Source organism: Cervus elaphus, chromosome 21, assembly GCF_910594005.1.
Source record: "Cervus elaphus chromosome 21, mCerEla1.1, whole genome shotgun sequence".
Classification (NCBI taxonomy): domain Eukaryota; kingdom Metazoa; phylum Chordata; class Mammalia; order Artiodactyla; family Cervidae; genus Cervus; species Cervus elaphus.
The window spans coordinates 20,939,186-20,962,193 of NC_057835.1; the positions used below are offsets into that span (position 1 = coordinate 20,939,186).

General features: G+C 48.5%; 1 protein-coding gene across 2 annotated transcripts in view; it reads right to left on the minus strand.

The window, feature by feature from the left end:
- The window catches only part of ZHX2 (zinc fingers and homeoboxes 2), a 177,294-nt gene that overhangs the window by 142,702 nt on the left and 11,584 nt on the right, over positions 1 to 23,008 (minus strand). The window lies entirely within an intron of this gene.

Consider the following 23,008-nt stretch of genomic DNA (forward strand, 5'->3'; position numbering starts at 1 on the left):
TGGGAACAGTGCACAGGCAAGTCTGGCAAGAGAAAAGGGCCCATAAAGGGGCTCTGTGGAAGATAAAAGTGACAAGAACCATCTGAGTGGAAAGAGCATGGACTTTGTGTACACAAGACATGGGCTTGCATCCAGCACTGACTGTCCCTGCATCAGGGGTTGGGAGCACTCCCCAGTATCCACGGTCTCCTTTTCCTACCAGGCAGCAGCTAGACTACACTTCCCAGACTTCCTTGCAGTGACAGGTGGTCATATGACAGTTTTCTGGCCAATGCAATGAGTAGAAGTGATTGGGACCTGGCTCCTAAAAACCTCCCACTTGGGGTTCTCTCCTTTCTCCACTCACCCACTGAATGGAGAGAGCTCCCAGGACTAGAGGGAGACAGAGCCACAAGAGGGAAGGAGCTGGGGTCCCTGAATCACGGTGTGGAACACGGCCGGCTGGACATACACACTGATTTGTGCTATGAGCAGAAATAGACTCCTAAGTTGTTACACTATTAAAATTTTGGGGTTGTTAACAGCTGTTAGTTCAATCTGACTAATATAGACTTTCATTTACCACGTAACCTTTGGGTGAGTTTCTTAACCTCTTTAAGTTTAGATTTCCTCATTTGCAAAATGAGAATTAAAAAAACCTTCCTAAGAAGGACTGGATTTACATTTGTAAAGTTCCCACAACCAAGGGTGCACCATGCCTTTTGCAAGCCCTAGGCATTTTTGCCTCTGCATGTCCCTTCCTATGTTAAAAAAAACTCAAAATCCATAAAAAATTAGGTTTTAATGTTACATTAATATAAAGACAAATACACTCCAGGCTGGATTAACCATTTTGTTTATTATTATTTATTATTTTAATATTCAATTTAATAAATATTATGTTCATTTTTTCTTCTAATTCTAAGAGAAGTTAAAATGAAACATTTTCTGGGGCCCTAAAAGTATTGTGGGCTCTGGGCACCATGCCTATTGTGCCTAATGAAGAAACTGATCCTTCTTACTGCAAAGCCTGGGTCCTGATGCATGCAATAAATGATAACAATTATGGGTATTTAAAAAATAATAATAGGAAGATGGACACATGAAATAGCCACAAATGATTATGAAACCCTTTTCACACACCTCATTTCCTCCAGTGCTCACATCCTTTGTGTGAGATGGTTTCATCTATATTTTCCAATGAAAAGAAGCAAGGCTCAAGGAGATTAAGTGCTATGCTCAAGAGGGGTAAGAACATCTACCACTCAGCGCTTTCTGCCTGCGGGCTCATGCCAGGCATAATGCTGGACACCTGTCTCACTTTATCACTTTTAATTTTCAAAACCTTGTGATGAGATGGGTCTTCTGTCATCCCCATATTACAACTGAAAAAAGAAATCAATGTTGAGGACAAATGAGTGAGCTGAGAACTGAAGCCACTTCTGGTGCCATGTCTAATGCTTGTTCTACTAGCCGCCTTTCCATCTCTTGAGAACTGTGCCCTAAGCACTGTTAAGCGGCCTTGTCTGTGGAGGGTGTCAGCCACCCCAACACCTCCTTTCACGGCATGGAGAAGGACCTGCTCAGGGCTGACATCCAGACACATCATGCCAGGTTACACTTGGGCTTCCTCATTCTCTACCCAAATGTACTCCTTCAAAGGTCTAATTATAGTGACTTCTCTTTTCTTGTAAATAATCACATCTGTCATAACTAATTTCACTGATCCAAGGCTCCAAGTCGGCAGCCTTGGAGGTCTGAGCCAATGTGTCAATTATGCCAAGTAGGCTGTAAGCAAAGTTGCACGAAATTGAAGAGAGGAAAAAAAAAAAAAGTAGTCGCAGGCATATAGATGGTGGGGACCAATATGTGCTTTTCTACAACAGTTACATCAACACAAACTCCTAAATGTGGCAATGGTGTCAATCTCTCACAAACCTAAGTTACTAAAACCAACACAGCCAGCCAGATCCCAGGGAATGAAAACGATTTTTTTAGTAGGGGCTCAATCCTAGAAACTGGTTTCTCTAATATTTTTTGAGTCTAAGATGATGCCCCTAGGAATTTGCCATGGCTCTTTGTGCTTGTTTTCAGGAAGAAAGACAGGATGCAAGTCTCTCTCGCGTGAAGTACTCCCATAGCCTTAAGGGCAATGTTTTTTGAGTGCAGTTGTTGAGCCAGCATTGAGTCATAGCTCAAACGTTGTCTCCAGATTTTGCTCCAAGTCTCTCTCCACCTACCTTATCAGTACCGTGACTAAGCAAATCATTTCACCTTCCCCAGTTCATCTCAGCTTCCTCATCCATAAAATGGTGACAACCTATAAACCTCGCAAGGCAGAATGATCTAATGACCATGTGTGACAGTCTGTTGGAAACTGTGAATGAGGCATAAGTACTAGTCATCATCAACATGATGAACAGAGCAGATACACTGAGTCCTGTTTTCAATCCACCGCGATGGTTTCTTTCTCTTCTCAAATGACTCTAAGTAGAAACAGTCATGCTTCAAGTCAAAGCAGGGACGGGAGATGGGATCTACTTGGGACTTCTTTCTTTAGGAAGGATTTGAAAGTCATCTTGAAATTAAGCTCTGAAAGCCCCTGTGTCTGACGTGAAGTCAGTGTGAGCACCATTCTGCCCTCTCTAAGCCCTGGCAAAGCAGCCGTGGAGACAGCCCAGGAGCCAAGAGATTTAAGGCAGCAAAGAGCATTCCTAGCTGAGTCCAGGTGCAAGGTTAGACCTGGAGTGAGGCATTGCTTGTGGCTATTGTCATTTAGTTGCTAAGTCATGTCTGACTCTTTTGTGACCCCGTGGACTGTAGCCCAGCAGGCTCCTCTGTCCATGGGATTTTTCTGGCAAAAATACTGGAGTGGCTTGCCATTTCCTCCTCCAGGGGATCTGCCTGACCCAGGGATCGAATCTGTGTCTCCTGCATTGGCAGGCAGATTCTTTACCACTGAGCCACCAGCGAAGCACCAAGGTACTGCGTACCTACCAGCAAGTCACTGGCAGGAACGTGAGAATCGCAAAGGATAAGGAAGCAAGACGATCCATTTGGCAAGAAAGAGGTCAGTCTTAAGCCTCCTGATTCCCCTTTTGGATTGTCTCTGATGTGTTAGTTTGTGGACGTCCCACTTTACACACAACACTGCAGGCTGAGCCCGATTCTACAGTGAGGTTTGTGACCCAGGGGAGAAGGGCTGTTACTCACTCACCGACTGGACCCCACTCCACCAATGCTGTGAAAAGATGTTTCCACACCTCTGCTTCCACTGCTGGTCACTCCTGGACCTGCAGTCCATTGACCCGTTTCCCACCCAGACTCTGAGATACTAAGGTCTCCATCCCCTGTTCCCCTGCTGTTCTGTACTAGATTTGACTCCTTCTCCCTGTCCCTTGAGATCTTCTAGGGTACTATCGGCCGACGTGTTAGTAACACTAACATGTGTACTATCACTCCCAGCTTCGCGTTATCTCTGACCACAGAGAAATGATAGTGACAACTGCCTAGATGCTTGCAAGCTCTCAGGCTTGGGGCCCAGCCTTCTTCAGACCTATCTGAACCTGTTTAATCCTCAAAAGAAACCAACAAGGCAGGTGTTACTATCTCCCATTTTACAGACAGGGAAATTGAGGTTTTCAGAAGTGAAGGGTCTTTACGTATTATTGTAAGCTTGTAAGCAGTAGTGTGAATTCAAAAGTCTAGACTGAATGGCTTCAGGACAAGCATTTAGGTCTTCATTTAAGCCATAGATAAACATATGGACAGAAATGGGGGTGAGTCAGAGACCCCAGGCTCATTCCCAGGAATCTTGGTCCAGGCAATTTCATTCAGGTCCATTGGCACCCTTTTGGGTGGTCATTTAACCTGCAAACTTCTTCAAAGGAACTGTCCAACATTTCTCCAGCATGTTCCCAAGGAGCTCATGAGTGGCATTCTCAAACACCTTAATGACAACCAGAGATGCCTAATTGTGGCTCCCCCCAACACATACCTACTGGCTAAAAAGCCATGAAAAAACCTGAAGTTAATCAGCCTCCACCTGACCCAGGGAGTCCAGGGAGCTGGATTCCAGTGAGCACAGTTCTGCCTTCTCTGCTGATGCTGTTTAGTCGCCAAGTCATGTCTGACTCTTTGCGACCCCATGGACTATAGCCTGCCAGGCTCCTCTGTCCATGGGATTTCCCAGGCAAGAATACTGGAGTGGGTTATCATCTCCTTCTGCAGGAGATTTTCCCAAACTAGGGATCGAACACACATCTCCTGCTTAACAGGCAGATTTCTTTAACACTAAGCCACCCGGGAAGCCCCTCTGCCCTTTCTAAGCTCTGGCAAAACAGCCTTGGAAACAGCCCAGAAACCAGGAGACTTAAAGCAGCTAAGAGCACACTAGCTGAGTCCAGGTAGAAGCTTAGACCTGGAGTGAGACCTTGCCCACCAGCAAGTCAGTGGCAGGGAGGTGAGAGTGGCACAGGCTAAGTGAAGGAAGAGAGTGAAAAAGTCAGCTGAAAGCTCAACATTCAGAAAACTAAGATCACAGCATCCGGTCCTATCGGTTCATGGCAAATAGACGGGGAAACAGTGGAAGCAGTGGCTGACTTTATTTTTCTGGGCTCCAAAATCACTGCAGATGGTGACTGTAGCCATGAAATTAAAAGACGCTTACTCCTTGGAAGGAAAGTTATGACCAACCTAGACAGCATATTAAAAAGCAGAGACATTACTTTGCCAACAAAGGTCCATCTAGTCAAAGCTATGGTTTTTCCAGTGGTCATATATGGATGTGAGAGTTGGACTATAAAGAAAGCTGAGCACCGAAGAATTGATGCTTTTGAACTGTGGTGTTGGAGACGACTCTTGAGAGTCCCTTGGACTGCAAGGAGATCCAACCAGTCTATCCTAAAGGAGACCAGTCCTAGGTGTTCATTGGAAGGACTGATGCTAAAGCTGAAACTCCAATACTTTGGCCACCTGATGCGAACAGCTGACTCATTGGAAAAGACCCTGATGCTGGGAAAGATTGAGGGCAGGAGGAGAAGGGGACGACAGAGGATGAGATGGTTGGATGGCATCACTGACTCAATGTACATGGGTTTGGGTGGACTCCAGGAGTTGGTGATGGATAGGGAGGACTGGCATGCTGTGGTTCATGGGGTCGCAAAGAGTCGGACACGACTGAGCGGCTGAACTGAACTGAAGGGAGCGAGACAATCCATTTGGCAAGAAGAGGTCTCAAGCCAGCAGGTTAGCCTTTACCACTGTAATTCTGAAGCCCTGCAGCTCTCTGCAGAAATAGCAGCCCCCGCCAACCCTTCTTGAAGCATCCAGGCAATACTGACAGAGAGCCATCAGAGGACACAGACATCAACAGCCTGCACTTATTAAGCTCTTACTATTTGTCAAGCATTGTGTGTGGTGCTGATTTTCAGGACCTCTTAAAATGCTTTAAAAAAATATATATATATATATATATATGCAAAGAAATACATGTTCATGCTCAAGAAATCAAATAACTACAGAGGTTGATCATGAAAACCACCAGATTACAATAAAAATTAGCCATCCCGCAAAAGCAAGTCTTTCTGTTTTCCAGTTCTTTTGGTGGTGACTTCTCTGCGTGCAGGGTTTCTCTTAACTTTCCAAAAGGCTGATGATGCGGACAGAATTATTACCTCTCTTCACAGATGATGACAGGGTGGGGTAGCCTCTGGTCACACAGCTGGAAAGGGGTGGAGCCCGAGAGTCAGACTCACATCTGCCTCCCTCCAGGGTCTGCTCTTAAAACTTGGGGCTCTGTGGCTGATACATCTGGAGCCGAGTGAAGGATGTGGCTCAGGTCATAGGGGCCCAGGATGGCTCCTAAGGTCACTTGTTGCCCAAAATCACATGTGGAGGACACAACCAAATGACATCATGGGATTAGACACATGAGCTGTCTTTCTTCCTGGGAGGTCTGTTTTCAACTTTTCTTTCTAGTCTCTCTGCGCCTGTCCTCCTCCAGCCACTTCAGACATCTCTGCCCTTTCTTTTATGATACAATGGCCAATGTGACATCACAGGGCAAGTCTCTGGGACCTTCATATTCCTCTCCAGAAACCTCACATCTTCCTGTCTCTTATCCTAGAAGATGGTCTGTATAGCATTTATCACCATCTCCACTGGGACACTGCAAGAAAGAACAGTCCCTTCCAGATTTGAGGTTCATGAAGAAATAGCTCTCTTTGGTTTCATGCATTTGCAGTGAAAAGTGTGGCAACATGGACAATATCTATTGATAATATAGCTACTGGTTAAAAGCACCAACCCAGATTAGTCAGGTTCCAATCTTAGTAACGGCACATGCTCATTAGCTTTGGTAACCTGGCAAGTTATTCCCTTCTCTGTAGCAGATTCTTCAACTGTAAACTGGGAAGGAGTGTGGTGAGAATTATGGATTATGAATAATGAATGACAAGGGTTAACAGATGAGAGCTTTGAACTCTACTGACAAGAACCAGGGCTCCAGACATACTATTATTATTTATCAGTACTGTTGTTGTTGATGAGCACCTTGCAGTTTACCCAAGGTGTCAGTACACATCATATGGTGTCCTCGTATCTAAGAGGAGTAAGGGCAGAAGTGACCATATCTCTTAAAAGTATAATTATTACTCAGGGAACTCAAGCCGGGCCTCTGTGACAACCGAGAGGGGTGAGATGGGGTGGGAGGTGGGAGGAAGGCTCCGGAGGGAGGGGACATATGTATACCTGAGGTTGATCCATGTTGATCCATGGCAGAAACCAACACAGTATTGTAAATATCCTTCAATTAAAAATAAGTAAACTAAAAAAAGTACAATTATTAGTCCCATTTTATAGATGAGTAAGTAGAAAGAAAAAGTAAGTGACCTGCCCAAGGGTACAGGATGGCTAGGAGTCAGAAGCAGTTATGAAGACCCATTTAAACGTTCCTGCTAAGGCTGGGTACCTTTGGGTAAATCACTGTACCTCTCTGAGCCTCCTTTGTAAAATAAGAGCTGAAGCCAAGGCCTCTCCACCACTCTCTAACAGAGAAGCGATCAGCACTGCAGTTGAAAAGGTCTCCCTAGTTCCCAACGTCAGACTCTGCACTTGAATTAGGGGTCTTCCACTTACTACCTGGATGACTTTGGGCAAACTGTCTAGCCTCCTTGGTCCTCAGCTTCCTCATCTGCAAAATGGGGCTAATAACAGAATCCACTGTAGAAGGTAGTCATGGGAATTGCATGAGAAAACCCTGCTAACATCTCAGGAAAAGACCTGGCCTGTGGAAGCACACGGTGAGTGTCAGCTGTTGATCCTAAGCCTCGGGTGGCCAGCCTGGCCTCCTACACCCTATCAACCCTACGCCGTGTGTATTAGCACCACGCACTTGCTCCTGACTGTGAGGTGCCCACTGGGCAGGGCATCACCTGTGGTTTCCAGGTGGGCGCAGGCAGGAGTGTTAAACTCTCAACCTAAATCCAAAAGCCACCTCCAAGTGCCTAACATTTCAACTCGAATGGAAAAATCTACTTTTCTGTTTCTGCCTATAAAACATTGATGGTGGTGTTTTGCTTTCCTTCCCATACAGTCTGAAAATCCTGAATAAATGTCAAAAAGAATTCGCTGAGTCAATAGTATTAAAACTCTTAGGCGTGAACCATTTCCTACCTTACCAGAAGCATAAAGGGATGTTGTGCTAAGTCTCTTCGTTCATGGCTGACTCTCTGCTACCCTATGGACTGTGGCCCGCCATGCTCCTCTGTCCATGGGATTCTCCAGGCAAGAATACTGGAGTGGGTTGCCATGCTCTCCTCCAGGGGATCTCCCAACCCAGGGATCAAACCCACATCTCTTACATTTGCATTGGCAGGCGGGTTCTTTACCACTAGCGCCACCTGGGAAGCCCTGCAAAGGGATAATATTTTCAATTATACTACTCAATAAAAATGCTATTTAGGGCCACACTGCTATTATTTGTAGTTAGCAGGACAGTGGTTCATTTATTCCACTGGAAAATATCTGAGCCCCCCAGGGGCCAGGCACAGCCCCACACTGTGATGATCCAACAACGACGACAATAATAGTGGTGGCACTAGCAACAGCACTCCCACTTACCAGTCACCTATTGTGTTGGATCACCTCCTTTCCCCTGCAGATCTACTTTCCTCCCTTCTTCACCCTGCTCTGTGACCCCCGTGAACTGTTTCAGTGGGGTCCTTAACCACTGTGTTCAGGTGAGTGGGGTCCCACTGTGGGATCCAGAAAAAAAAAGAATTCGTGCCTCAGTTTTCCCATCTGCCAAATGGGTCAAATAGTAACATTCACCCCATGAATGTGGCTGAAATGAATTAACATGTTTAGAATAGTGCTGGCCATAGTAAATGTTAGTTCTTACTAACCCTTATTATCTGGAGTAAGAACTAACAAGGCCATTCTGCTCCAGCTACCCTACTCTTGAGTTCCAGAGGCCTCCTGCCCCATCAGGTGTAGGGGAGGCAGGGCTCTCAGCTGTTGCTAGCCCAGGGCTTCCCCATGTCTTGTTGGCCCTGCATAAGCCTGCCCACTTGCCTGTCAATAACCATTCATTAGCTCCTCTTACCTCCCCATTACCTGCTGAGACCCTAACTCAGACACTTGTACATATTGTGTTTTTTGTTTTTTCAGTTTTTCAAGAATTTTCTCTAATGCTTATAAACACCTCCCTGCCTCCCGCTACCCTTTGATGAAAGAAGCATTATTGTGCCCATTTTTAAGAATAGGAAAACTGAGGCTTAAAGTCCAACCCAAGCCCCACAGTTAGGAAGTAGTTAAGCTGAGTTTCAACGTCAGGCTGAGTTTTCATGCCCAGGCCTGGCTTTAATGCCCAGTGTTAACGACACATGCATCCCTGACTTCCCCAAAGTTTACAGAGAAAAGGTGATGACAGTATTGCAGTGATGAATACTCTGATAGGAATTAGAACAGTGACCCTGACAAAGGGCCAGGGGCACCTGGGATTGGGGTTAGTCAGAGAGGGCTTCCCAGAGGAGGCGATATTAACCTGAGTCATAACGAGGTGGGGGTGGGGGTTATTCCGGAGGGAGAACTGGAAGGCCTAAGGGTTCAGAGGGGGGACAGTCAGACAGGAGGAGCTTTATCAGGAGCTACAAGCAGTTCCAAAGTCCTGAAGCACAGAACTCGAGGGGGAGGTGAAGAAAGAGAGGGGTCTTGTCCTGACGAGGAGGAGGTGTGACCCCTGAGCCGAGGACCTGGGACCCGAGACACTTTGGTGCTGATGCTGGGACAGGAAGTGCTCTGGTCATCTGTCCATGATGGCCAGCTCCATCAGAACAGAATGTCTTTCTATGTCAAACCTAGCCTGGAGCTCTGCATACAATATTATTATTTTACAGCACTCTTATGTGTGTGTGCATAGTCACTCAGTTGTGTCTGATTCTTTGTGACCCCACGGACTGTAGCCGGCCAGACTCCTCTGTCCATGGGACTCTCTAGCAAGAATACTGGAGTGGGTTGCCATGCCCTTCTCCAGGGGATCTTCCTGACCCAGGGATCAAAGCCGGGTCTCTTGCACTGCAGGCATTGTTTACTGCCTGAGCCACCAGGGAAGCCCCTGCATTCAATAGGTGCTCCGTAAGTGAGACTGAACTAAAATAAGAGAAAGAGAGTGGAGAGCTGTTCCTTTGAGCAGATGCTGCCCACACCCTGCCCACGTCCCCCTGTCCTTCCCGCTCGAGTGCACCGCAGCCTTCCTTCCAACTGCTGACACCTGGGTTTCCTTGCTTGGAGTCTCTCCTTGGTTCCAGGCCCCCTTTGCTTCCTGATGGGCAGGCCTGAAGCACAGAAGAATTGGCTCCTTGGGGAGCACCCCACAGCCATGGCTGATGGAAGCTGGTGAGTAAATACCGCACAGGTCTCAGCCATCAGGTGACCAGAGGTCCCCATGGGATGAAGTCCCAGGTGCCCTCAGTGGTAACTTTCTTGAAAATGCTCCAGGTCCCTTCACTTCTCAGATAGACACCATACATCTAGATTTTTGTCCTGGGGGGGGGGGGGTGCTTCTGGGGAACCCAGACGAAGACAGGCCAATTCTCGGTTTCACAGAATGAAAGGGTACAGAATAAAAGGACTTCAGGGGTAATCTTTCAGGGGTAGGAAACAGTCAGTAGGTGGTTAATGGCAGACACAGGATCGATCTTACGCACAGGCTGTGTGTGCAAGAGAATTCAGGATCCTTTGTTCGGGCCTCAGCTCTGGATGCAGCATCATGTGCTGGAAAGAATGTGGGCTTTTGAGAGAGGCACACCTCCGTTAGAGTCCAGGCTGGGCCACATGCAGGCAGGTGGCCCCTATCGGAAGTTATGCAGTGCCTCAGTTTGTTTATCTGCGAAATGGGGCCACACTTACTGTGCAAGGTTGTGATGATGTTCAAGTGTGAAATATAAGTAAGACAACTCATGGAGAGAAACTAGGTTCCTCTCTAGAGTCTTTTAAGGAACTGCTTACTCTGTGTTTTAACTGCCGTTCACATACCTCCAGTCTAGCAGTGAGACGGGCAACCCCGTGTCTTTGCATTTTTGTGCCTCCCAGGGGACTGGAGGTGCCTAAAAGACGGGGGTCACGTTTTGCTCAACTTTGCATCTCCTGTATATTTAGCACCACACCTGGCACAGAGCAAGCACTTCATGAATGTTTGTCGAACATTTATTTTTATTTGAAGGATAACTGCTTTACAGTATTGTGTCGGCTTCCACCAAACATCAGCGTGAATCAGCCGTAGGTTTACCCATGTCCCCTCCCACCTGAACATCCCTCCCACCTCCCTCCTCCCACCCCACCCCTCTAGGTTGTTACTGAGCCCCAGTTTGGGTTCCCTGAGTCATATAGCAAATTCCTACTGGCTATCTATTTTACATATGGTAATATATGTTTCTCAGGTGAATATAATGTGCTTCTGGGCTGCGCACCAGAGGGATCCAGTGGGAAAAAAAAAAGTAAGATCATTTCATGATACAAATGAACTTATTTACAAAAGAGAAACAGATTCACAGACTTAGAGAACACACTTATAGGTTGCCAGGGGGAAAGAAGGGGGGAAGAGAGGGAGTTTGGGATGGACATGTGCACGCTGCTATATTTATTAATAAAACAGATAACCAACAAGGACCTACTGTATAGCACAGAGAACTCTACTCAATGTTATGCGGCAGCCTGGATGGGAGTAGCGGTTTGGGGAGAATGAAAGTGAAAGTTAGTTGCTCAGCCGTGTTGACTCTTTGCGACTCCATGGACTGTAGCCTGCCCGGCTGTTCGTCCATGGAATTCTCTAGGCAAGAGTACCCAAGTGGGTTGTGGAAATATGTGTATGTATGGCTGAGTCCCTTCGCTGTCCACCTGAACCTATCACAACACTGTTGATCGGCTACACTCCAATATAAAATAAAAAGGTTTTTTTTTTTTTTTTTTTAAGTAAGATCATTTTTTCAGAGAGTGAAGAGGGCTGAGATGAAAATAAAACAGAGGATGTGATTTAGCCTGTGGTCCTCAATAGAAGGGGAAGAAAGGATGGGACAATTTTGCTCCCTTGAGACATCTGGCAACACCTGGAGATGCTTTTGAAGGGAACTGGAGGAAAGGTGCTCCTAATACCAACACCGTGTAACGCACAGGAGGCCTGCGTGACAAAGACGTCGCCATCCCCAAGGGTCAACGGCGGCGAAGTGAAGAAATCCTGCTATGGGGGGACGATGGGGCGCAGGCCCCCTCCGTGGAGGTGACAGCAGACTGAGCTCCAGCCCGTTCCCGGAGCTGGCCCGGAGGAGCACGGGGTGTGAGGTGCGCCCGGAGCCCACCGTCACAGCCTCGCGCAGAAGGACGCCAGATGGCTAAACAGCCGAGTCTCGCTCACGCCCTCTGCGAGCTCTCACACCTCTGCTCCGGGGTGTCATCTGGGGGGTGTCGGCTGGGCTGGGCGGGGGAAGGGCAAGGGAAATCCGGTGGGGGCCTTTGCTTGGCTGCTTTCACTTTTAAGTCCCCAGAGCCCGGAGTCCCCACCCCCTTCCCAGGCTCAGAACCGGAAAGAGGGAAGCAGAGGGTGTTCATTCAGGCGGACTGGACTGCTCGGAGGCCCCCACCTCCACCTGCGGGCTCCCTTCCTCCTGTCTCCGAAAGCATCTCCCACGGCCTTCCCCTGGTCCCCCAAAAGCTCCAGTTGGTGGGCTGGGGGGAAGGTTTCTCTGGAGACATCCTGCCAGCCTCCCGTAGCCCTGGAAGAAGTGATTTCCCAAGAGAAACAGGCATCAGGCTTCCACGAAGTCGTAAATAAACAGAGCATTCCAGAGGCCGAGGGCCGGCAGGGCGGCCGGGCCAGCTTTCCCCCTTCACCCTCACTGAGCCGGCCCATTAACTTTTCCAGCAGGCGCTGGGCCCTGAGAGCATGCCAGCCCGCTCCCCCCACCCCCTCCCACCAGCTGCCCCTTCTCTGTCCCTTTTCTCCCTTCTTCCCTGTAAATCTGTCCCGGGCCCACCGCCTCGGGAGCTGCAGCCAGCAGCCTGCTGCTCCACACACCCCGGGGGCTTCCCGAGGAAACGCCACCCCAGCTCCGTGGGCAGTTTCTTAACGTGCAAGGCTTCCAGAAAGATCTGAGTCAACAGGCTCCGCTGAGGCAGCCAGGGTGGCAGCGGGCCTCTGACAGGCAGCCCGACCTGAAGAAGCCCTGTCAGCCCGGAGCGGGCAAAGTGAACCCAAGCGCCAGACCCCTGCGAGGAAGAGTGACCCCCAGGCTGTGAACCCACGTCCTCTTGACGAGCAGGGGCCCTGCGGCCAGAGAGGGAGCGGGTGGCCCCGTCAGAGCCAGCAGGCAGCGCGGGACCCCAGGCCTCCCGACCCTCGCCCATTTATGGAATTTCTTTCAGGACACATACTCGTGCCAGAAGAGTGGGAAAGTTCCACATCGACTCTTCCAAACGGAAAGACAGAGAAGGCTGGGAAGCGGCAGCCATCTTCCTCCAAGCGAGCCTCTGGGTTTCGGAGGACGCAGCTGAAGAGCTCTGCTCCCTCAGTCTGTGGAGTTCTCCTCTGAACGGAAAACACTGCCCTCGGTTCCCAGAGTCCCCCGACACGAGCCCCGGGTCAAAAAACCTGCTCGTGAGGACAGCTGTCAGACCCAACTTCCGGCACTCCATTTCACAAGAAGGGGCATTATGGGGGAAATGTGCTGGAATACGTTCAGTTAAAATTATTTTGCTAAAAATAATAATCTGCCCATGCTGCCCTGAGAGTTTTATTACAGACAGCCAGAATGAAGTAGGCAATTTGCAATAAGTAAACCCTCCCTGCAAACCCAGGGGCAGGAATTTTTCTACGCGTTGTTATTTTCAACCACCAATGTCTAGTCTTTTCATTCCTTGAAAGCCTTGATTTACAGAGTTGGAGGTCTACAACGTGGAACTTCTATAACAGACTATCAGCCGTAATGTCTATTTTCTGCTGTTAAGGTTGGTTACAAATACCTAGGCGCCAGCAAAGAAAAGACTCAAAAATATTCATCTTTCCAGCTGTGCTGTTTTAGTTCTGTGTGTGTGTGTGTGCACCTGTCTACACATGATACAACTTCCAGTCGTAGGTTTTTGTTTTGTTTTCCTAAGTCTTTCAGGCAAGCCTCCCACACGGTTTTGAAAGGGGGAAAAACAAAACAAAACATGTTCTTTGTTCTTTAGCTCTTGGAGTTTAATAGGATTTTCATCTCCTGGCCCCCTTCAGGAAAAAGAAAAAAAAACTCGGCTAAGTGACCACTAGCTATTCTCACGGTTAATGCAAGCCTTTCACTGTTAACCTGCGCTCAGGGTGACGGAGGGCATGTGGTGTAAAGACGTTTCATCAGCTGCCAGAACAAATGACAGAACGCCAAATCTCCAACAGCTCAACTCCCAGATAAGGGTCACGGTGGGCCCACTGGTGCTGCCTGCCTCAGGAATTCCACAAATATTTACTGACCACAGGGGTGGCCACGACAGCTTGGGGGCTCCACCGTGCCATCCAGGATCCAGAAACCACCTCCCCCTCCACCCTCCCAGTGTTTTTGCAGAAGCCAAGGGTTACAGGCCCCACGCCAGCTTCCTCTGTGGGCACCGAGCGGAGCAGAAAAGTTAGGGGGCCACCATGATGCTGGCAACCAGTTCTACATGAACCCAGGACAGAGGAAGAGAGCAGGATGCAAGGGGGCATGGTGAAAGACACCCAATGGTGACCGGCCTCTTCTGTCAGCAAGGTCACCTGAACTGCAAGACAGACAGACTCCAGCTATACCGGACTAGTTAGCAAAAACCAAAAGCATTTTCTTTTTCTCAAAAGTAAATTCAAATGCCGTTATTCGGGCAAAGCAAAGTCAGAGGGCTGGTGGGAGGCAGGTGGATGGGACTCATCCAAAAGGTTAGAAACAAAAAGTTGACCACACATCAGAGTCCAGCAGGGTCGCTGAGAACGAGAGCTTCTCCCAATAGAAAGACTGGGCACCGTCCGGCTCCCTCCTTGGACAACCAGCCTCACTCCAACCAAGCCCTCTACTCCTCAGAGGTAACCAGGACACACCAGGATTTATTGGACATCAAACCAGCTACAAAATGTGAAGTTCACCAAAACGATATTTAATAGACTTCTCTGGATTTGTATCCCTTCTACCTGCCCCGCCCCTGTTCCAATCTGAAGTGAGTAACTTGGTCAGAGAACTTGGCATGAAATTCTAGTACTGAAAAAAAAAAAAAAGAAAATAATGAAACACAAGCAAAAGGCACAGGGTTCTAGTCCAGTTCTCACTGCTGGTAACTTGATGTTGCACGTGTCATTTACCTTCTGTAACGGAGGGCAGAATGTCTTCATTCTCTCCTGCTTAAACCTAGGAGTTGGGTGGGGAGACGGGCTTGTTAGCTCTCCTGCCCTGGGCGCTCTGGGCTGGTGGAAAGGCTTCTGGGCAAAGGTGTTAAGAGCTCAGAGAGGTGAAACACTCTATCTTAACATTCCTGAATGTAACTATAGAGGAGAGAGGAGCGCTTTTGGTTTCACTGCATCATTCAGGACCCAGCTTTGATATTGAAACCTTTTAAAGTAGAAGAAGGGCTGATATTGAAACCTTTTAAAGTAGCTGAAGGGCCTTCAGCTTTTTACAACCCTGGGTTTACTCTCCTGTAAGACCTCAGTGGGTTGGACTAGATGATCTTGGAGGCTACAGGTTCATATTGGTTGACTGACCAAGAGAGGAACTATGCAAAGGTGATTACCAACAAATGCTTGACTGGTTGACTATGGAATCCACTGGTTGAAGAGGGTGTTTATTTTCTGAGCAGAGTCCCAGGGGCTACATTCAGTGTTTTCAGAGCTAAAATTCAAACACATGGCCATTCCTGAGCAGGATGTTAGGATCAAGGTTCTTAAGTTACTTTTCAAGGACTTCTATGGACTTCCTTGGTAGTCCAGTGGGTAAGACTCCGTGTTCCCAAAGCAAGAGTCCTGAGCTCGATCCTTGGTTAGGGGACTAGATCCCACATGCCATAACTAAAGATTCTTAATGCCACAAAGAACGCCTGGCATAGCCAAATAAATAAAAATATTTTAAAAATTTAAAAAGACATTTAATAAATCTAGAAAGTTCCATAGAAAAATAAATCTAGATTGAAGTAGTATCTTTTTCACCACCGTAGCATTCCTAGTGTCTTGCATGGTGCCTGTCACATAGTAGAAGCTGGAATACATCTTGTATGAATAACCAAAGTGTCCAACACCCAGAACATTTCTGACACTGCCTTCCCCTCCCCCGGAATGTATCAGTTCAGTTCAGTCGCTGAGTCGTGTCCGACTCTTTGCAATCCTGTGGACTGCAACACGCCAGGCTTCCCTGTCCATCACCAACTCCCGGAGCTTGCTCAAACTCGTGTCCATTGAGTCGGTGATGCCGGAATGTATATGCATAGCTGAATCCACAAAAAGCTTTCAACTACTTTCCCGAATGACACTAATATTTAATCCCTAGCCTTTCCTGCATACCCCCCACACTCCCAATCTCACAAGTCAAGTGCTGGCTATCAGCTATTCTGCTCACAGAAGAAGAGGGCAACAGAAGATGAGATGGTTGGACAGAATCACTGACTCAATGGACATGAACGTGAGCAAACTTTGGGAGATAGTGGAAGACAGAGGAGTCTGGTGTGATCCAGCTCATGGGGTTGCAAAGAGTCGGACGTGATTTAGGGACTGAACAACAACGACGATCCTGCTCAGCAAGCTCTGTCCCTTCCCGGTTGTGTTCCTTCACCTTGCCAAGGCTCAGTCTCCTCATCTATTACATGCAGATAACCAGGCCTTTCTCAGGAGGAAAGGAATCGTCAGGTCCTCTGAAGGGAGGTGGCGGGAGTATATAAATTAATCCACCAGTGCTGAGAATCCACCTGGCACGATGCACGCTCACTCAAGAAAAAAGCTTTTATGTTTCATGGTCTTTTGGATCATCAGGACCACTTCCTCACATACCACTGGGCAGGACAATTGGACACTGTTCTTAGAGCTAGAAGTGGCATTCGACTAAGTGGCAGGAAGTTCTGTTCAGCTCGGGGCTTTGCTACTGGTAATCTTTACTCCGCGTGACTCAACACGGCCAGTGAGCCCAGGACTTTGCTGGATAGAGCAAAGTCTTCCTTTACTCTATCCATATGCTCAGGATCCCATATGCCCAGATCCCATACGCCCAGGACTTTGCTGGATAGAGCAAAGCAGGATTTGCTCATCCTACTTGACAAACATCCATGTGTTCCCCTGTGTTTTTCCAGACTCCCTGCAGTTAGGCAGGGTTGTGTGAGCAGAATTGATGTATTTAAAGAGTGTATATGTGACCCTTTAGTCTTCTTTTCCTCTCTAGGAGCCTGAAAGCCAGTTCTTTGAAATGATGTGGCAAAAAAAATTCAGCTTGCCTGGATCCCTAAGTCACAGCTACCTTGAAGAGCTCTTGCCCTTTGGTGCATTTCATGAAAGTAAGAAATAATCCTTGTTTGGTTAAGCCAATAGGATATCAGGGTTTATTTGTCACTGCATCATAGCTTAGCCTAACCTGACTACTTATACATCTTATTCAGTGCTTGTTCCCGAGCGTTCATGCTTGTCTGTCACAGAATGGCCAGTTATTCTCTACTACCACACACACACACACACACACACACACACACACACACCCCACATAATTGAAATCTCAACAATTATTTTTCCTAACCTGTGAGATGATCCTGTAAGATTTAGTAAACTGGCCATCTCTCTTGAGACAAATTTTTTTTTCTCCTCTCCCTAGAGGAAAAAAAAAATTGGTAACAAAACTGTGTAAGGGAGCTTCCCTGGTGGCTCAGTGGTAAAGAATCCGCCTGCCAAAGCAGGAGACGCGGGTTCAATCCCTGGTCTGGGAAGATCCCATATGCCATGAAGCAACTAAGCCTGTGTACCACAGTTCTGAGCCTGTGCTCTAGAGTCCGGGGACCACAACTACTGAAGCCCGCACACCCCAGAGCCCATGCTCAGCACCAAGAGAAGCTGCCGAAATGAGAAGCCTGCACACCACAACTGGAGAGGAGCTCCTGCTTGCTGCAACTAAAGTCTGGGCAGCAACAAAGACCCAGCTCAACCAAAAAATAAGTCAATAACTAAAACTGTTTTTTAAAAATACCGCATGAGGACATTTCTTGAGAATGAGGAGCTGTGTTAGTGCCAGGAAGAGCCTTCTTAAGGAGTGAGAAAAGATGCCTCTGTTACTCATTCTAGCCATGCAGCCTTTTATAATCAAAATAGTAAACTCTGGAAGGAAATGTGGGGTCAACGTCTGTGTATCCCACTCATTGAGGCACTTAACACAGAGTCTTCATAACCTCTAACACACACACCAGCTCTGCAGTGTGGCAAGTACCTGGGCTCTAAGGTCACTCAGGCCTGGCTTTAAATCAAGTTAATTTCATAAAGCCTCACTTTCCTCAGATGTCGAATGGGTATAAACATGTCTACCAAGTGGCGTCGCTGGGGGAATGAAAGAAATTAAAATAAGGTGGGGTAGACAACATGCTTGATTCAATGGTTGGCATATAGCAGGCATTCAATCAATGCGTGTCCTTCTTTCCACCACCTTTAGAGTTTGCTTTCAAGTTCAGACTTGGCCAAAAAAAAAAAAGTTTACTACTGGAAGCGGTAGAAAGACACTGCCGTGGCACCTGCGGTATTGCTCTGGGTGCCACGCAGGACGGTGGACATGGTGTTCCTGGAAGGAAACAAAGGTTGCCGCCACGTCAGAGGAAAGAAGTGCGCCCAGGATGCACACAGAGGCCAGATGTCGAGATCAGGCAGCTGGGCGGAGCCAGGGAGGCAGGCAGATCATCACAATTTGGCCAAGAGGCCCCCAAACCTGGGACAAAGGCAGCCTGGGACGGAAGCCGTCTGGCCAGCTTCCTGTGACGAAATGGTCCAGTGACTGTCCTTCCAGGCACTGGCAATGCCAGCCACCAGGGGCAGCAGCGGGTAGCAACTGCTACTTTACCTCCTTCTGACCCAGAACACAGGCTCCCAAACAGGCCAAACAATCATTCACTCGTTTGTAGAACCAATCAGTCACTCGAGGGACAGTCATTTGGAACCTGCTCACTGGGCCAGCCCTGGGTTGGTGCTGGGTACATGAAGACAAAGAGGAAACTCTCCTTTGGGGCGGAGGGTGGTCCATGGTTTTTCAGGGATACAGAGGTGCAAAAAGGTCAAAATCCACATGCTAGGATTTCTAAGCAGTTATTTCCAGGGCAGGAATGAGTGAAAGTGTTAATCACTCAGTTGTGTCTGACCCTTCATGACACCATGGACTGCAGCCTGCCAGGTTCTTCTTTCCATGGGGTTCTCCAGGAAAGCACACTGGAGTGGGTTGCCATTCCCTTCTTCAGGGGATCTTTCTGACCCAGGGATCAAACCCGGGTCTCCTGCAGGTTCGATTGCAGGCAGATTCTTTACTGTCTGAGCCACCAGGGAACTGCTAAGTCTGGGGGGTGAGTCTTGCTGGGGAGAAGGATCTTCATGTGGAAAAGGAAAGAAAAGGGGGAGAAGGTGGAGCATGTGGGGTTCAGAATGGCTGAAGTGTGGGGCACAGGGTGGAGTGGGAAGCGGTTACGGCAAAATATGTCTGGTGGGTAGAGGGCAGCTCTCTAAGAATCTGGACTTGATCCTATGGGTCAGAAGTTATTAAGCAGCAGTCCTTGCCATGGAAGGAAAGTCCACTCAAATGGTTTGGATTTGGGGGTTTTGAGTGCCTTTCAGCTGGACATGTGTTTTTTGCTTTGCTCCACTACCTACCACTTCCCAGGTGATGCTATTGGTAAAGAATCTCCCTGTTAACAGGAGACACAAGAGAAGTGGGTTCAATCCCTGCACTGGGAAGATGCCCCGGAGAAGGAAATGGCAACCCACTCCAGTATTCTTGCCTGGAGAATCCTATGGACAGAGGAGCCTGGTGGGCCATAGTCCACGGGGTCACAAAGAGTCGGACAGGACTGAAGTGACTCAGCATGCACGATCACTTCCTACTGTCCTACAACTGACTCCTTTACCTGTTTCTGTTGCCTGCAAACCTCCTAAGAGCATTTGGGTTTATGACTCCTGGGAGGTTTTTCAGAGGTCAGTGGAACATGATCAGATTTGATGTTTTAGAGCCATGTGTCATTGGAGTGGAGGTAGGGAGGGGATGGTGACATCTGCCATGATACGTATTCCTTACCATAAGACTTCCTCCTTCTCTCTTACTGAAAAACCAACTCCAGAAAAATTTCTGTTCCCTTTTGGGTGGTCAGACCCAGTATGATTCCCCACTCCTATCTCAACACACAGAGATTCTATTTTATTCAATTCTGTTTTATCAATTGAGCAATGGTGTATTGAGCCACCACTCAACCAGAGCTAAGTGTTCAGGTGGCAGGGGGTGGGGGTGGGGGAATCAAAGTGTAAATCCCCGTGTCCAGCAAGACTGAGGTCTTGTCACGGTGCCAGAACACACCTGAGACCACTGGTGAGACACACAGCAACGCCATAGCACAGGCCACCCAGGCTCCTGGCAGGTGCGTGGCTGGCATGGTGCGTGTGCAGAGCTGGGAGGGCGTCAGCCAGGAGGTCTGAACTGCCAGCAAGCCGCCTTCCCCTGAGGCAGGACCACCGAGCCAGCAATGCCACTACTGAGCGTACACCCTGAGAGAACCATGGTTCAGGAAGACACACATACCTCAATGTTCACTGTGGCACTATTTACAGTAGTCAGGACAAGGAAGCAACCTCAGTTCAGTTCAGTTCAGTTGCTCAGTCATGTCCAACTCTTTGCGACCCCATGGACTGCAGCACGCCAGGCCTCCCTGCCCGATACCAACTCCCGGAGTTTACTCAAACTCATGTCCATTGAATCGGTGATGCCATCCAGCCATCTCATCCTCTGTCGTCCCTTCCTCCTCCCACCTTCAATCTTGCCCAGTATCAAAGTCTTTTCAAATGAGTCAGCTCTTCACATTATGGTGGCCAGAGTATTGGAGTTTCAGCTTCTGCATCAGTCTTAGATGTCCATCAACAAATGAATGGATAAAGATGATATGGTACATATTTACAATGGAATATTACCCAGCCATAAAAAGGAATGAAACTGGGTCATTTGTAGAGGTGTGGATGGACCAAGAGTCTGTCATACAGAGTGAAGTAATTCAGAAAGAGAAAAACAAATACATATATTAGTGCATATATATGGAATCTAGAAAAATGGTACAGATGAAGCTATTTGCAGGTCAGGAATACAGATACAGGATGCAGAGAACAGACATGTGGACAGAGGGGAAAGGGAGCATGGGATGGACGAATTGGGAGCGTGGCACTGGCACATTTACACCACCGTGTGTCAAACAGACAGCTAGTGGGAAGGTGCTGTATAGTGCAGGGAGCTCAGCTGGGCACTCTGCGATGACCGAGAGGGGTGGGGTGGGAGGGAGGCTCCAGAGGGATGGGATGTACGTATACGTACAGCTGATTCATGTTGTTGTACGCCAGAAACTAACACATTGTAAAGCAATTATACTCCAATAAAAAGAACACTATTAAGAGAGGTGAGTCCATTTAAGCCATGTGCAGCATCATCGTGGCCTCTGACCAAACTGAGCAAGAAGTCTCTCATCATTTCTATCATTTTTGTAACTGAAACATCTTCTATATCCAGAAATCTTGAAATTGAGTCCCCAGATCTCCTATTAGGATCAATCAGCATATGTCTTTCCAACCCTGAAAGAGCATCCCTTCCCTGGCTCACCTTGATCCCCACAGGCATTATCCATCAGGTACTTTCTCAACCTGGGAGCACAGGAATTGTGCTCTGATTTTGATGGTAACAGAGCCAGACCTGGAGTGTCTACAGCCCAGCCAGGAAACACGTGAGGCGAAAGAGAGCCAGTGCTGGGCTCTGTGGATGGACCCACCACTCCCAGGACAGGCTGAGAAGGTCCGTGGAGGGTGTGGATGGTCGGTTTCTTTCATCTCAGGTCACTCTCTGGCCGCTGGGTGATGGCTCTCCGGGCGGTGGGGATGAGGCTGCCAGTCACAGACCCAAAGCATCAGGACCTCCCTCAACCACAGTGACTCACAGGCAGCCTCACAGACACAGGTGTGAGGTACGTCTGTGCCAACACCACGGTGCTGGCCAGCACATCCAGGGCACCGCCTGGGTGCTGGGTGCTGCGCTCAGCTCCTCACAGGCATTTGTTGCTGCGTAGTCACTCAGTTGTGTCTAACTCTTTGTGACCGCATGGGCGGTAGCCCACCAGGCTCCTCTGTCCGTTGGATTTCCCAGGCAAGAATACTGGAGTGGGTTGCAGGGGGGATCGAGGGGCTCTTCCCGACCCAGGGATTGAACTTGTGTCTCCTGCATTGGCAGGCGGGTCCTTTACTGCCGAGCCGCCAGGGAAGCCTCTCGCAGGTACGAGCCCCTGTGATTTTGCACAGCGACCCTGTGAGCAGGGACTCTGCCTCTGCAGGTCCAGCTCAGCTCGCTGGGTGGAGCTGCAAATGCACAAAGTCTCCAGCCAGACAGAGGACCCCTCCCAGGACGGGGTGGTGGCTTGGTCCTTTGTGTCCCCACCCTCATCGCTCCCCAACCCCAACATGGAGCACAGAACCCCATATGCAAGGGCAGGGTGGCGGCCGGGCCAGGACAAAGGAAAGGCAAGTGGCAAACCAGGATGCTCAGCCTGCACTTGCTGACCCTGAGAGCAAGCGCCATCTAAGATGCCACACACTGGGGCCTCATTTGTTAATCAGTCCCAACTCTGGGTAGGGAACTAGTCAGACTGGTGTGTGTGGCATGTGTGTGTGTGAAGCCTGTTCTCTTTACTCTATAGCCCTGTGACTGACCTTCTCCACCCGCTGCCTCAGTTTTCTCATCTGTAAAATGGAGCTTCTGGTAATACCAGGAGGTGTGGAAGATATGGAGAAATCAGAATCCCCATACACTGCTGGTGGGAATGTAAAACGGAAACAGCCAGAATGGTTTGGCAGTGTCTCAAAAAGTGAAACACAAGACCCAGCACTTCCACACGTAGATAGCCACCTAAGAGAAATGAAAACGCATGTCCACACAGAGACTGCACACAGATGTTCACAGCAACGTTACTATAATGGCCAGACATAGACATAACCCAACTGCCCAGCAGCAGGTCAATGAATAAACAAAACGGCCACCGTGGTATGATGTGAACTGTGTCCCACCCAAATTCATTTGCTAAAGCCCTATTCCCAGAATGTGAGTCAAGGCCTTCAGAGAGGTGATCAAGTTAACGTGAAGCTGAAAGGGTGGACTCTAGTCCAGTGCTCACAAGAAGAGGAAGCTGAACACACACAGAAGAGACATCGTGGAGGCAGGTGCACAAAGAGGCCAGGCGAGGATGCGGAGAGAAGGCAGCCGTCTGCAAGCCGACGGGAGAGACCTCATGGGCCATCAGACCTGCT